Source organism: Balaenoptera borealis (genome assembly GCF_965194805.1).
Source record: "Balaenoptera borealis genome assembly, chromosome: 9".
Lineage (NCBI taxonomy): Eukaryota > Metazoa > Chordata > Mammalia > Artiodactyla > Balaenopteridae > Balaenoptera > Balaenoptera borealis.
Genome location: NC_138873.1, coordinates 50,826,460 through 50,840,164, shown reverse-complemented (window position 1 = coordinate 50,840,164; position 13,705 = coordinate 50,826,460). Strand labels below are relative to the sequence as shown.

The following is a 13,705-nucleotide window of genomic DNA, read 5'->3' as shown; positions in this document are numbered from 1 at the left end:
CATTTTAACTTTGAGATGTAAAAAACATTCCAGGATCTTTGAAGCCAGCTGAAGTATACTCCTAGATTCTAATAGGATTAGTCAAGTAAAGTAGGCACAAAATGGTGTTTCATAGTTGCTATTCCAATGATCAGTAGATCTGCCTATAATGTTCATTCAATTGCATATGTTCAGAACTAATACAACATGAACTGATTCCTTGATTTTAAAACATGGTCATTTCTACAACAGCTACATGTTAAAAAGCAGAACAGGCTGGCAAAATTTGAAATACTAGTTCCCATTCCACAAAGACCCACACAGCACTCCTTATATTATACTTAGAGAAGCTATCCTACTTATGCATAATTTTGCTTTTGATCTGTAGACTCTAGGATTAAATTCAGTTCTAATTTTCATTCTCACCTATGCTGCCCCCACCAACCCTGCCAATAATTGATAATGATAAATTATTATAAAAAATTACTTATAATTTTCCTGAGACTTTTCTTCAATTTGACTTTTCTTCCATTCACAGGAAGACAGGTCTAGACCATAACAACGAAAGTAAACTCCACCAGAGGCAAAACAATATGAGTAAGTTTGGGGGCTTCCCCTTTGCTACACCATGGTACTCTTTGACCTACTTTGGTTTTCTACAAGTCACCCCTTTAGTTCTGAGCCTGAAAGCACCAAAGCTAGGCTCTGTTAAGCATCGTGCATTAATAAATGATAACACACATACACATTTATATTAAGGAGTAAATATCACCTAATCTGTGAAAAAAGACACCACTAAATAAAACATTAACAAAGGACAATTTTTTGAGGTTAGTTCCCCCCTCCCCCTGAATACATTCTAAAACACTTAAAAGGAGACTTTTAAGGGAAGTATTATAAGAAATGTTGTAATAGCGTTTTCATACTAACACTTCATGTGTGCATTGCTGATCCATAGTCTTTTGTTAAAAGAGCCTGTTTATAAAACTTCACAATTTCTTAGTTCCTGGACCAGGGATTGAACCCGGGCCCTTGGCAGTGAAAGTTTGGAGTCCTAACCACTAGACTGCCAGGGAATTCTCAAAACTTCACAATTTCTAATTGGAGTGAGAGAGGTCTGACCTACCAAGTCTTTCTTCCTTTGGGAGAAGATGCATTCTGCTTTTTCCATGGATTAGTTTAGTACTGTGGAGTTTTAGAAAGATTTCAGAAAAGTGTCATGTGAAAATAAACAGCAATGACAGTGAACTAATCTCTTTTAAAGGGAAAATCCCTGAAAGGCAAAGACAATTCCCTCCTTCATTTACCTTTTTAGGTCAGAAAAAGTAGGCCATTAATGACTATAATTAGTACAGTATCTGTCAGATACTCCATTCTACTTTAACTACATACAATAGAATACTTTAATCCTGTTTAAATTATGATTAAATGAGATCAGTACTAACTGTGTCATGGAGCCATTTAGTAAGTCTCAGAAAATTTGTTACTGGAAGGTAGCAATTTTTCCCCCAAGACAAGTGACCAAGATAATCAGGAATAATCACATGTTTTTCCTTCCCTCTTCATTAAATTTATGCCAGGCACTTTTCACTGTCTCAAGAGGGAAAGCATACACTATTCTTTCTAACTTCCCCTCCCAATCTTTCCATCAGGATAGGCTGACTTCAAATCAAATAAATTTAAATGGTTAATTCAATAAATGTGCATGAGCCTTGATTTAATTTGTGATTAAAACTGTTACAATAACAGAAAGTTAACATTTTCTCTGAAAACACATTCGACTCAAATATCTTGTAAATATTATTCACAACTCAGATGTATATCTGATTTTAAAATGTGCATAATATAAAATAAAAGCAACAATAAATTTTTTCTAATTTAAAGTTCCCTTAGGAAAAAAGAACAATGAGCTAACTAACACAGAGACTTGTGAACCACATCTGATGCCACAGATTAAACCTAAATAATTGAAAGGCATGTTATATAAGGAAAGAAACAGCCTTGAACAAAAAACTGTTTTTTTCCAATAAATTTAAAGTGTTAGAACTTTTTATTTATGTATAACATAAAAATGAAAAATTCTAAGATTCTGAACATTTTCAATTATAAATATAAATGTATTAATTATTTTAAACAAAAATTAAATGGACATATCAGAATTTATTTCCCCTAAATATCTTGGGCTATGTAGTAAACTTGATTTTATCTTCCTCTTTTAAATGAATTAATCTAACAAATATTTATTTAGCTTTTACTGTGTGCCTACCAAGCGACAGAAATAAATGATGAGAAAAACCTGGCAGGGCCTCTACCTACATGAAGCCTCACTCTAGTGGAGGACACACATTAACCCAAGAATGATCTAAATGTAATAAAGTATGTGCCCTGAGGAATAATGAGAGAGAGAATGGATTTAGTAAGGGAAGTCTGAGAACGCTTAGCCGAGGAAGTTGCAACTGAGTGAGATCTGAAAGATAACTAAAAGGAGTTTATTAGGGCGAAAAAGAGAGAGGAGAAGCTCTGTCAAGGGAGAGGGAAAGGCACATATAAAGGCTTTCTAGTAAGAGTAAGCAGTCAGAGCATAGTGCACTTGAAAAAGGAACTGCAGACAGCCCATGAGCCTGGGCCATACAGAGCAAGGAAGAGCACACTGCAAGATAAGGCTGCAGAGGTCAGCAACTGCCCGACCATAGACAGCCTTATAGGGAGGGTGACTATTCATCCTGGTTTACTCCTGTTGACCTGTCATGATCCATCTTCTCAGGATGTCCCAGTTTGGATGATAAATTATGTGAGGCCATATATAGAATTTTGCCCTTGACCAAAACACCATCAGAAATCATTATAAGAATTTTAAAGTTGTGTGTGTGTGTGTGAGAAAGACATAGAAAAATAGCAGTATTATAACATGAATTTAAACATGAAGGTAAATATACAATTGCTAGAGATCCCTTCACCTGCAAAGTCTGAAATGCACTTCACAGTTGGTCTCAGGGAGAACAAGACAACTGAAATGGTACCAAATCAATGAGCAATAAAACCGTTCCACAGAGAGAAACAGCTCTTGGGTGCTTGGTCACTGCTCTGTTTGAGTCCCAGTTCCCAGTTGCCCTACAGAGGTTGAGGGGGCTTCTGGCCTGAAGAGGGGGTCAGGTACATGTCTGTCAGTCAGCTGGGTGGGGGGTGTCATAGATCCATATCTATATATTTTGTCAGGATAGGCCCAGGAGCAACAGTTTAAAGACAAACAAGTTGGGGGAGCAGGGGAGAGAATGCAGAAAAGAGAAAGCCCTGTGTGGGGAAAGGCCAGCAGGCTGCAGAAAGTAGACCAATGATTTGCCCCAAATTCCCCATGGGCCTTACCCAGTGGGCAGTTCAATGACAATGATGGATGGGAGGGGATGAAGAGGATGTGGAAATGTTCATGAAGGAGATGAGAACAATCAAGAGAAAGTTTAGGGAACTGCTACTGAGGAACTGCCTATGCATCCTCACTATCGTGACATTTGCCTAACCTTTGAATGCTGAGGTCTCTGAGATTAATACTGTGACCACTGCTGTTTTCCCTTTGCATTTTTCTGGTGTACCTTTGCTGATTTAACCTTTTGATGATACCTTTATCAGGTGAGTCTTGTGTTACATCTTCTAATCTGATTATCTTTTCACCAGTCTATAAATTCCTCAGCAGGGGAGCTTTATACATTTGCGTAGAAAGATGTTCATTGTATATTGTGAAGTTTATAAAGCATTTTATGGAGGGGGAAAAAAGAAACTTTCACAAGTCATCTGGTATCTAAAAATACCTGAAAACAGCTATACTTTTAAAGAGGAAAAAAACCTTGAAAAATTTAGGCTTTCTTCTATTTTACCCTAACTTTCAGCCTTTTACTTTACTCATATCAACGCTAAATTAAATAGGTGAAATAAAATTGAGCCATGTGCATAATTTTGGATCCAAAGAATTAACTGAAATTCACGACATGGAAATTAACAATGAATGGTCAATCATCATGAAATAGTCTTAGGATCTTAGTGAACTAATATTTAGCCTTGTCACTAAACTGGCTTGATATTTGCCAACCTTTAGCGTTCCTCCCCCACCCCCTTTTTTCCTATAGACTATGAACATTCCAAATAATCAAACAGCTATACCCTTATGTTCTTGAATTATATGCTTAGAGTCAATAAACCTAAAGGTGACTGAGGCACTATATCAGGCTATAACGGGAGGTAGTATACTTGACCCCAAAGCCTCATGGATTCAGCTATGTAGATAATACTCTGCCCCATGATGTACTAATTGATGTCAAAATAGAAAGTGATTTAAGGACAGTATGTAGTACTTGAGAACAAAAGGCAAGATCTGAAAGCCACAAGTTATCATGAATCACCAAATCAAAACATGGGTCATAATCAGCTGGTTTTTTAACGAGCTTAGAGAATATCAACTATTAGAAAGAGAGAAAGAGAAAGGAAAGAAAAGGAAAAGCAAAGCAAAGCAAAGAGAAAACCACAGCGAGTACATCAAGTGTAAACAAATCTACATCACTGAAAATATAATGTTGTCAAAATCTGTGTGTTCATAAACTAATAACACTCAATGTTCTCTACTTATGTAAGAGGCAAAACAACAACAAACAGGCCTCTCTTTTATACTTTCTACACCTAACTATCAGTCTGCAAACCTTCAGATTACTAAATACACTGTGACAATTTAAAAAGTTACCAATAATAGTACTGTGTGCTCTTATCATTTTTTCATTAACTGTAATATATAGGTTACCTTTCACATAGAAATTGTGTTATCTGAATAAGACACATGAAATAATAATAATAATTAGGGGTAGTTATTTACCCTAATATTTACCCCAACCACTTCTCCTGCTATCAGACCAACTTCCTGAGCTGCCAAACTTGAAATTTTGCACTTATTTTTAATATCTCTCCCCCCTCAGTCCCCAAATTTAATGGAGTATTAACCCTTTTAAATTCCCTTTTCCTATTCTCTCTCATTTTCACATCTATTACATTAACTTTCATAAGCTTTTATTTTCCCTAACGATATAGGCATATTTGAGAATCATTATTATTATCAGTGCTCTTACAGGTTTATTAAAAAATATAGTTTTCCCCTAATGCTGTTATTTATTATGTTGCCTCTCAGCTTTTTAAGAATAAATGTTGTTATTTAGTTTCTCCTTTTCCTATTTCCATTAACTCATTCAATTTTCATAGACCTGTTTCTTTTTATTATTCAATTTTAAAATAAACAGTAATCTATTATGCTTTAAGTAACTAAAATATAAACTCAGTTTTTAAAATCATTTAATTGACCCTCTCACACATTCCCTTCTATATGATCATGAGACAAGGGGAGGAAATTCTGAAGCAGAGTTGTTCTTCTTTCTAAAGTAGCTTCGACGGTAGTATAGATGACTAGAGGATTTTTAAAAAAGGAAAAAAGAAAAAAAAAAGATTATTGGGCTTAACAGGGACAAGGCTACAAGCCAAAAAATAAAATACATATGTACTCAGGTGTAGAAAAGGTTCTGAATCACACATTTGTCTTTCAGACATTTGTGGACAGAGCGATAGTAATATTCTCAGTGTCACAAAATACTGTCCATTTATCAAAGACAGAAAAATAACAAAACTTAAAAATATAATTTATTTTCTTTAAAATATAGTAATACCTTTTTCCTATTATAATAGAAAATACTATCTATAATTACAGTCTAAAACCAAGACATTGAAGGGTTTTTACAAAGAACTCCTTTTAGTCTAATGTAGGGTAAGAACCTAAAGAAGCTAAGAATGAGATTGTCCCCTCAAAATCTGAAAGAGATATCTTTTAAATGGATAAAAGAATTACCAATATATACAGAGTAGAAGGTAAACTTATGAAACTAAGATAATACTCTAGAAATTCTGGTTTTGCATGCAAATTAATTCTCTCTAATACTCATGTTGACAGGTAATACTTTGTTAGATAACATATCTTGATTTTTGGCTTAATAATATATCAGTAGGCTAATAATAAGAAGACACAAACCTACAATCTCTATTCATATCTCTTTCTCCCTAGATCCTTTGCTGTAGCTTCCTAATGAAGGGAAAAGCAAGCACAAGCCTGTTCAGGAAGCATAGATCAGTTACTACAGTTTTTTGTTGTTGTTGTTTGGGGTTTTTTTGTTTGTTTTTGTTTTGAGGAGAGGGTAGAGGTTTACTATTTCTCTTTCTCCCCTGTAGTGAGGATAAGAGAGTCATGTGAAACCCTCTGGGATAGGATGAAAAAGAAAATAGGTAGGACTCATATGTGGGTCTATTCTATTTCCCTTAGGAAAATTAGACCAATTTGGTAACTAAGATCTGGACATGTATCAGAGCACTGAGATTATCCGATGGCATTTAAACTTAATAAAAAATTAAGCCAAAGAAGTGAACTAGATAGTTTTCTATTTTCAGGAAAGTGTGACATGAAGAAAATGATTTTATCCTGGAGGGGACTCTGAAACAGCCACTAATGAAAACAATGATGGCAAAGTGCTTAAATAACCCAGGAGCAGAGTGGAAACCCAAGAAATTTAACAAATAGTTATCTATTTTTAGGAAAAAAAAAAAAAAAGCTAAGGGGATTTCTAGGAAGATGATGGAATAAATGCTCATTCCTAGAAAATCTATCATAGAACAACCGAACTATCAGAATCATTGAAAAGCAGACCCAAAACCTAACAAGATAAAATTAAGAATATCATACAACTCAAATTGGTTAACTTAAGTCTAAGGAACAAGTATTAAAAACTACCCAAGGGGAAGAAAGGTTGCAAGGGGTCCAAGCCACCTAAAATGGTGAAAGTTCTTAAACCACTTAAATATCCAATAGATATAAATGAACCCTATTTTAAAGGATAAAAGAATAATGACTGCCCTCAGAAGGAACACATTACAGTAGTGAAAGACAGTGTTAAAAGTTTTAGAGAGTCCATGCAGAGAAAAATTGATTTGTTTGGGTCAAGAGTCAATGAAGACCTGCAGTACAGCAAACATAAACCACATATGAAGTAGTCAAGAGATACCAGAACACAAAACAAACATTTAGATCTGGGAAAAAAAACAAAACAAACATAAAAAGTTACTATCATCTCATTACCTCCTTGGATGTGGTTATTCTGGTGCAATATTAACAAAATCAATTGTTCCCTTAGATAGGTTCATTTAAAATATATTCTATTTAAACCTTCATTCTAATACCATTTAATTTAGTTGCTTTTCTGATGAATAAAAGATCATATAACCACAAGAGCCTGCAGTCTGGATGTCCCACTGTCCTGCAGCCCTTATTATTCAACAAAATAACTTGAATCTCAATGTCTTCCCAGCCATACAACTTCCCCTCCCCATCCACAGAGATTTAGTTTATCTGGGCACAAAGGAATTGTGTCACCTTCACTGTGGACTCCTCCACAATGTAACACACTTCCTTGAGCTCTCATGGCACTCCCCCTGCACAGTGCCCACTCCACCATCAACCTCCAAAACATCACTAATATGCAGTCACTGAGTGTAAAAGTCTTGTATGGACTGAGAAAATCTCCTAAAACTGGTTGCTAAATATGATCGTTCTCCAAATGCAAAGAAAATAAGAATGAATGTAAACACTTCAAAGGGACCCATTTCATTGGCAGACCCTCATTCCAATAGCTATATGCCAATCTTATCCTCCCTCTCCCCAGACTTTTCTCTTTGATCTCTCTTCCCTTGTTTCTGAATCCTCGAATCTTGAGAAAGAACTCTCCCCCCATCACAACTGCTCTCATCTTGACTATTCACCCAAACAATTTATTTTTGCTGCTACCTTCTACCAGATCAGCCCAAAGTGCTACTCTTTTCACAGCCCCAATCCACCCATCAAGATGTCTTCCTAAACAGCATGAAATAGATATAGTATGTCATGTATTCTCTATTTGCCTCTCCAACTTGTCTCTCTGACCTATTCTACCTTGTTTTGTGCTTCAAAATGCTCACCTCTATGGACTGTATCACTGGGGTTCCCTTGCCATCTGGCTTATAATTACACTCTTCCAATAGGAGGGACTAACAGATTGAAAGGCAGGGGAAGAAGGTCAGGGTATTTATTCCTCCACTTACCTCCCTGCCAGGCTGAGGGCTAGCAGTGAGTATATTCCTCTACTGAAGGCCACAGTTCCTGTAAGGCTGGCAGCCTTCTCCTATAGCTGTAAAAGTCATCGTGTTCCAGTAACTTCTCTGAAACCTTGTCCCTTGAAGTTTATAGCTGTTACTAGTCCAAAATGCTTATCATCTTGTTGGTTTCCCTTAACTCTGCCCACACTTTCATTAAACTCTCTTCAGGCACCCCATCTGAGTGCGCCATCCATTTCCTGCCAGAATCCTGGCTGATTCAGCAGGGAGGGAAAGAAACTAATTAAAAATTATATTGGCATCCTTAGAGAGATTACAGAGAATAAAATACTCATAATACAAGAATTGGTTGTTCTGAGAAAGGAACAATCAGAGAATAAAAAAGAGTTCTTGAAAATTGAAAACATGACTGCTGAATAAACACATCAATAGAAGCACTGAATAACAGAACCAGGCCGAAGAGCAAATGTGTAATTTGGAGGACAAACTTCAGGGAACTCTCCAAAGTGTAGAATAAAAAGGACAAAGAAAAAAGAAAAGAAAAGAAAGGACATATGGGAAAAGGTTAAGATGGAGCTCCAATACTTATCTAACAGTTGGTCAAAAAGGACAGATATAACAGAGGTAATGGAGGAAAAGAAATAATATAAGAATAATTTGAGATTCAAATCTTTATATTGAAAGGCCCCAAGTGCAATGGATTATTAATAAAAGGTAGGTAGAGACACACACTCTAACATATACTAACAACATTTCAAAACTCTAAGGATGAATAGAAACATCTTAAGCTCCCAGAATGTCCTTGTTCTTAGGAGATATATGATAAAATATTTAGGGGTGAAGTGTTTGTAGCTTTCAAGAAGTTCAGCAAAAGGAGAGAAAAAAAATTAGAGAACGCCATTGTGGCAAAATGTTAACATGTGAATCTAGGTGAAGAGTATGTGGTATTTACTGTATTATTCTTTGACGTGTTCAAGAGATTAAAAAAAAAAAAAGTTGGAGTAAAAAGAAAAGGCTCCCAGAGAGAGGTAAAATAAAACAAACAAAAAAAGGTTTCATTAAAAAAGAATGAGACTCAGACCAGCATAAGACTTCTCATTATAAACACTAGATGCTAAAAAATGATGGAACAATGTCTTCACAGTTCTGAGAAAATGATTTTAATCTAGAATTCTAATGAACTATAATAAAACCTGAGGGCAAAGTAAAAACACAAATATTCAAGGGCCAGAAGGCTTACCCCCCACACAATGTTTAAGAAAAAAATAATAATACTGAGTTTATGCAATCTAAGCAAAATAGCAGTGAAATACCTAAATGGAAAACTAGTTGAAACTGTATCTTCATTACTATCATGCTAGTCCAAACATTATATCAATTATTGCTGAAACACTGCAATAGCTTTTTAATTGATTTTCATGCTCCCCTTGCTGTACCCATCCTATCCTTTCCCACACAGGAGCCCATGTAATTTTATTATAGTTTAATATTCTATTTTATTTATTTTTTAATGTAGGTAATACATTCACATTGAAAAATACATTCACATGATTTGAAAATAAAAGGTAAAAAAAGGCATTACATTTCTAAGACCCAGACAATGGGGTCCCTGCACTTTAGAGGGCCTGTTTTAGGCCTCTTTCAGGTGCACCCCTCAAATAGGGGAAGAGTACACAGAGCCAAGGACATATTCATCCAGACCATGCTCTAGGTACTTGAACCCTGGGACTCTCTGCCCAGATGGGCTAAGCCCTCTTCCAGGGCTCATGGGTTGTCCATCTTTGGCTGAACACAGGGCCCATCAGGACACCTCTAGGCCCAAGGAGTGGGCAAGTGGTAGCTGTATGTGGGTGTACAGAGAGTCCTGATGTGAGGGCAGGTGTCCAGCCTTCATGGTATAAGTCTGAGAGTGGGGTTGGGGTAGGAGGACAGGGTGGACAGGCCACATGCTGGCCATATCAGAGTGAATCTGGATAACAGTATACTGCAAAAAGCATCAGTCCCATCTTTGTCCCCAGCTAAACGGTTTCCCTTCCCAAAGACAACCACTGTTTCTGACCCAAGAGTGATCATTTTAAATAACAAATCTGATAATGTAATCTCCACCCTAAAATTTAGTGGTTCTCCATTACTGTTGGGATAAAATCCAAAATCCTTAAAATGGCCAACATGGTGCTTCTCAAACTATAATGTGCATTAGAGTCACTTGGGGATTCAAGTCTGGTTCAGTAGGACTGGGGTGAGGCCTGAGATTCTGCATTTCTAACAACTTCCTAGGTGACACAGATGCTGCTGGTCTGTATGCCACAGTAGAGAGGGCCTAACGAGACTAATATTCCTTTTGAAGCTATAATTTCAGCTATCCCAGTTAGGGAAAGAGACTTTCGTCCTGGTATACCTACCTCATTTTGAAGCTGCAGCTGATACAGGCAGATGGGAACATGGACAGAAATGGCCAATTAGTAATAGTAGCTAACATTTATTCATTCATTCAACAAATATTTATTGGACATCTGTTTGTATGTGCTACCACTGGCTTAGGGAGCCTGGCAATGAACAAGAAAAAGTCTCCATCTTCATGGAGCTTACAACCTAGTAGGGCAGATAGAATCAACAAGTAAGTAAGTTAGTAACAATGTTAGGTAGTGTTTGGGGCTAAGAAGAAAAATAAATCAAGATAAGGAGCTAGAAGGTAAGAAGACTTGTTATTTTAGACAACTGAGTCATATACAGGGATAGACTTAATGTTTTTTGCCGTACTAAGTACTAAGGTAGGCACTATGCTGAGTACCTTAAAGAGATAAAGGTGCTATTATCTCACTGATATGAGGCGTATTGTCTTATTTTGTGGGTAATAAAACTGAAGCTTAGAGATGTTAAGTACCTTGTCCAAGGTTAAACAACTAGGAGAACCAGGATATGGATCCTGACAGTATGGCTATTTCCAACTTCTATATTAATGAACTTTTGTTGAGGAAAAACACAACCCCCAAATCTCAGTGGCTTGCAAGTATGTATTTCTTGCTTCTGTTATACAAGGGCTGGAGCTCTGCTGTGCTCAGCTGAGCTCCCCGCATCTTAATATTCTTGAAACAAGACTTAAACTTCTAACCTCTAAACTGAGGTGTTGGCCTGCCAGTTTATTACAAACATCAAGTACAAATACCACCAGATATACCACAAGAGGATCACTAGACCAAGAGGGATAAGCTAACATTAAATCAACAAAATTTTCCCTCTGTTGGTTTAAAACTCCCAAATTTCAATCACTTCAACTTTTTTCTAAAGTTTAAGAAAAGTAAGTTTAATATGCAGTAGCTCAGTTTTAGCAGTGGTTCTTAATCTTTTGGGGTTATAATCTCTTTGAAAATCTGATAAAACTTGGGCTCTCTCTCAAGAAATAACGCTCATCAATCTACACAATTTTGCATTCAATCTAAGGGGCAAACAGGTCCCTAGAAAAGCCAAAATCCTCAATTTGAGAACAGTTAAATTGTAGCATCTGCCAAAATAAATCTCTTCTCTGAAAACTTCCTTCCACTCCCTGGTGAACAACAGTGATTCTCTTTTACTAATTATTTCATTTAACTAAAAGATACCTAACTCTGATTATTAGCAATCAAAAACATAGTTTTGTAATCTAAGACAGCTCTGCAGCAAAAAAGAACAGGGGCCAAACTAGCTATTAAGAACTATTTCAGCTTCCCTGAAGGCAAGTTTTACTTATCAATTATCTGTGTATGAATTAGTCATCAATATTTTTATTCTATGGTGGCTGGTTTTCTGTCTATACTCAGTGGCTTACAAGTATGTTGTTGAATACAACTCTGGTCCTTCAGAAATACAAATATAATTGTAAATTATCCTAAGTCATATAAAACCTTTTTTTAGAGGAAGATAAATTTACCCACTCCTCCCCCAAATCATGAAACTTTCATAGTGTATTATTGACCTTACTCTATTTTCTTTATAAACACAGTACTACTAAAATGTAAAACCAAACAGTGGAGCAAGCAGGATAAGTTGTTAACTTTTGATACTTGATGCCCCATGTTTCATTATACCAACAACTGAACCACAACCTGATTAAGCTCTCATCAATACAACATACCCAAATTATTACATGGCAATACAAACAGTTTAAAGTAAATAGAGCTATAAGGATGCTTAAATATACACTGAAACAAGGCCAGCCTGGTCTGTGACTTGATCACCATTATCTTGAAATAGAGCTAATACTATGATAGTTGTCCACAGAATCATTTTAAAAAAGGGATTTTATTTAGTCAGTGTTTTTTCAATAAAAAATGGCAATAATATGTGAATTGAACAGATCTAGGGACAATATAAACAAACAGGTAAATTCATATTATTTGCTTTCAGCAGAAGCAATAATAAAATATTCTTTCGTTTTGAGAGGCAGTATAGTGTTGAGATGAATAGAACAAACTTCAGAGGTGAACTTCAGGTGAACAGGGGCAAGTTAGATAACCTCTCTGTGCCTCAGCTTCTTATGAAATGGGTGAGTTAATGGATGACTCCAAGTACAGAACTTAGAATGGCACCTGAAGAAAAAGTCCAAGCACTAGAATGTAAGCTGTATGAGGGTAGTGATTTTTACCTCTTTTGGCCACTGATGTATGTAGTGGGGTTGGGTGCCTAAAGATAGCAGGTGCTCAATAAATATTTGTGGAATGAGTGACTGATATCACTATTATCAACATGGTGATTTCTGGATAGATGTAAAAAACCGAACCATTTAAGCTCAGCTACTTAAATTTGGAAACTTTCCCTTTCTTCCCATACGTCCTCCCTCTAAAACAAAAGGGAAACATAAGCATTCTTAAGTTGTACATCCAACTCTTCTAAGGCCCACAGCACCAAAATATGAGCGATAAACCAGATTTCAGTTGAGCAAGAGTGCCATCTAGTGCTCATAAAAGCTACAACAAGCTGAGAGTTCGGAGTAGATTTTCATAGTGTGAAGACAAAAAAACCCTACAAATGCAAAATTCGTTAGGAAAAAATCTGCTCTATCAACAGCCAAAGTCTTTGAAAGAAAGGTATTTCTACAGAAAATTAAAGAATTAAAAGCTTTTAAAGTTAGTATATACCATATTAGAAGAAACATTTTAGAGAGTATGCTCAAGATCTACTTACCATAAAGGTCATCCTGCTATGAATAAAGTGGTGCATTGAGCTTATTTTCTTTTCAATGGCATGTGTTTTCTGGTCTTATTAGAAGAAACAGAAGTATCCATTACAAAAATTTTGGAAAAATATAGAAAAGTATAAACCACAGCCCAGAGGTAACCACTGTTAGCATTTGGAGTACATATATATATTTATCCTTGATTTAAAATATACATGGGGAAAATATTTTAATTTTCATCAAATATTTGGCCAAGATATTAAAAATGAAATATGAGAAAATGATAAACGACCTTTTTAAACTAAAATTAAGAGCTTTCCCTACAATCAAAAAAACCCTAGCCTCAACATTGTATTCAGTGGGGTAAAATTTTTTTTAAATTGTTATCAGTTATGTAATCATTTTGGCCTGGTT

General features: G+C 35.9%; 1 protein-coding gene across 2 annotated transcripts in view; it reads right to left on the bottom strand.

Moving 5' to 3' along the window:
* The window catches only part of SESN1 (sestrin 1), a 108,989-nt gene that overhangs the window by 78,204 nt on the left and 17,080 nt on the right, over window positions 1-13,705 (bottom strand). The window lies entirely within an intron of this gene.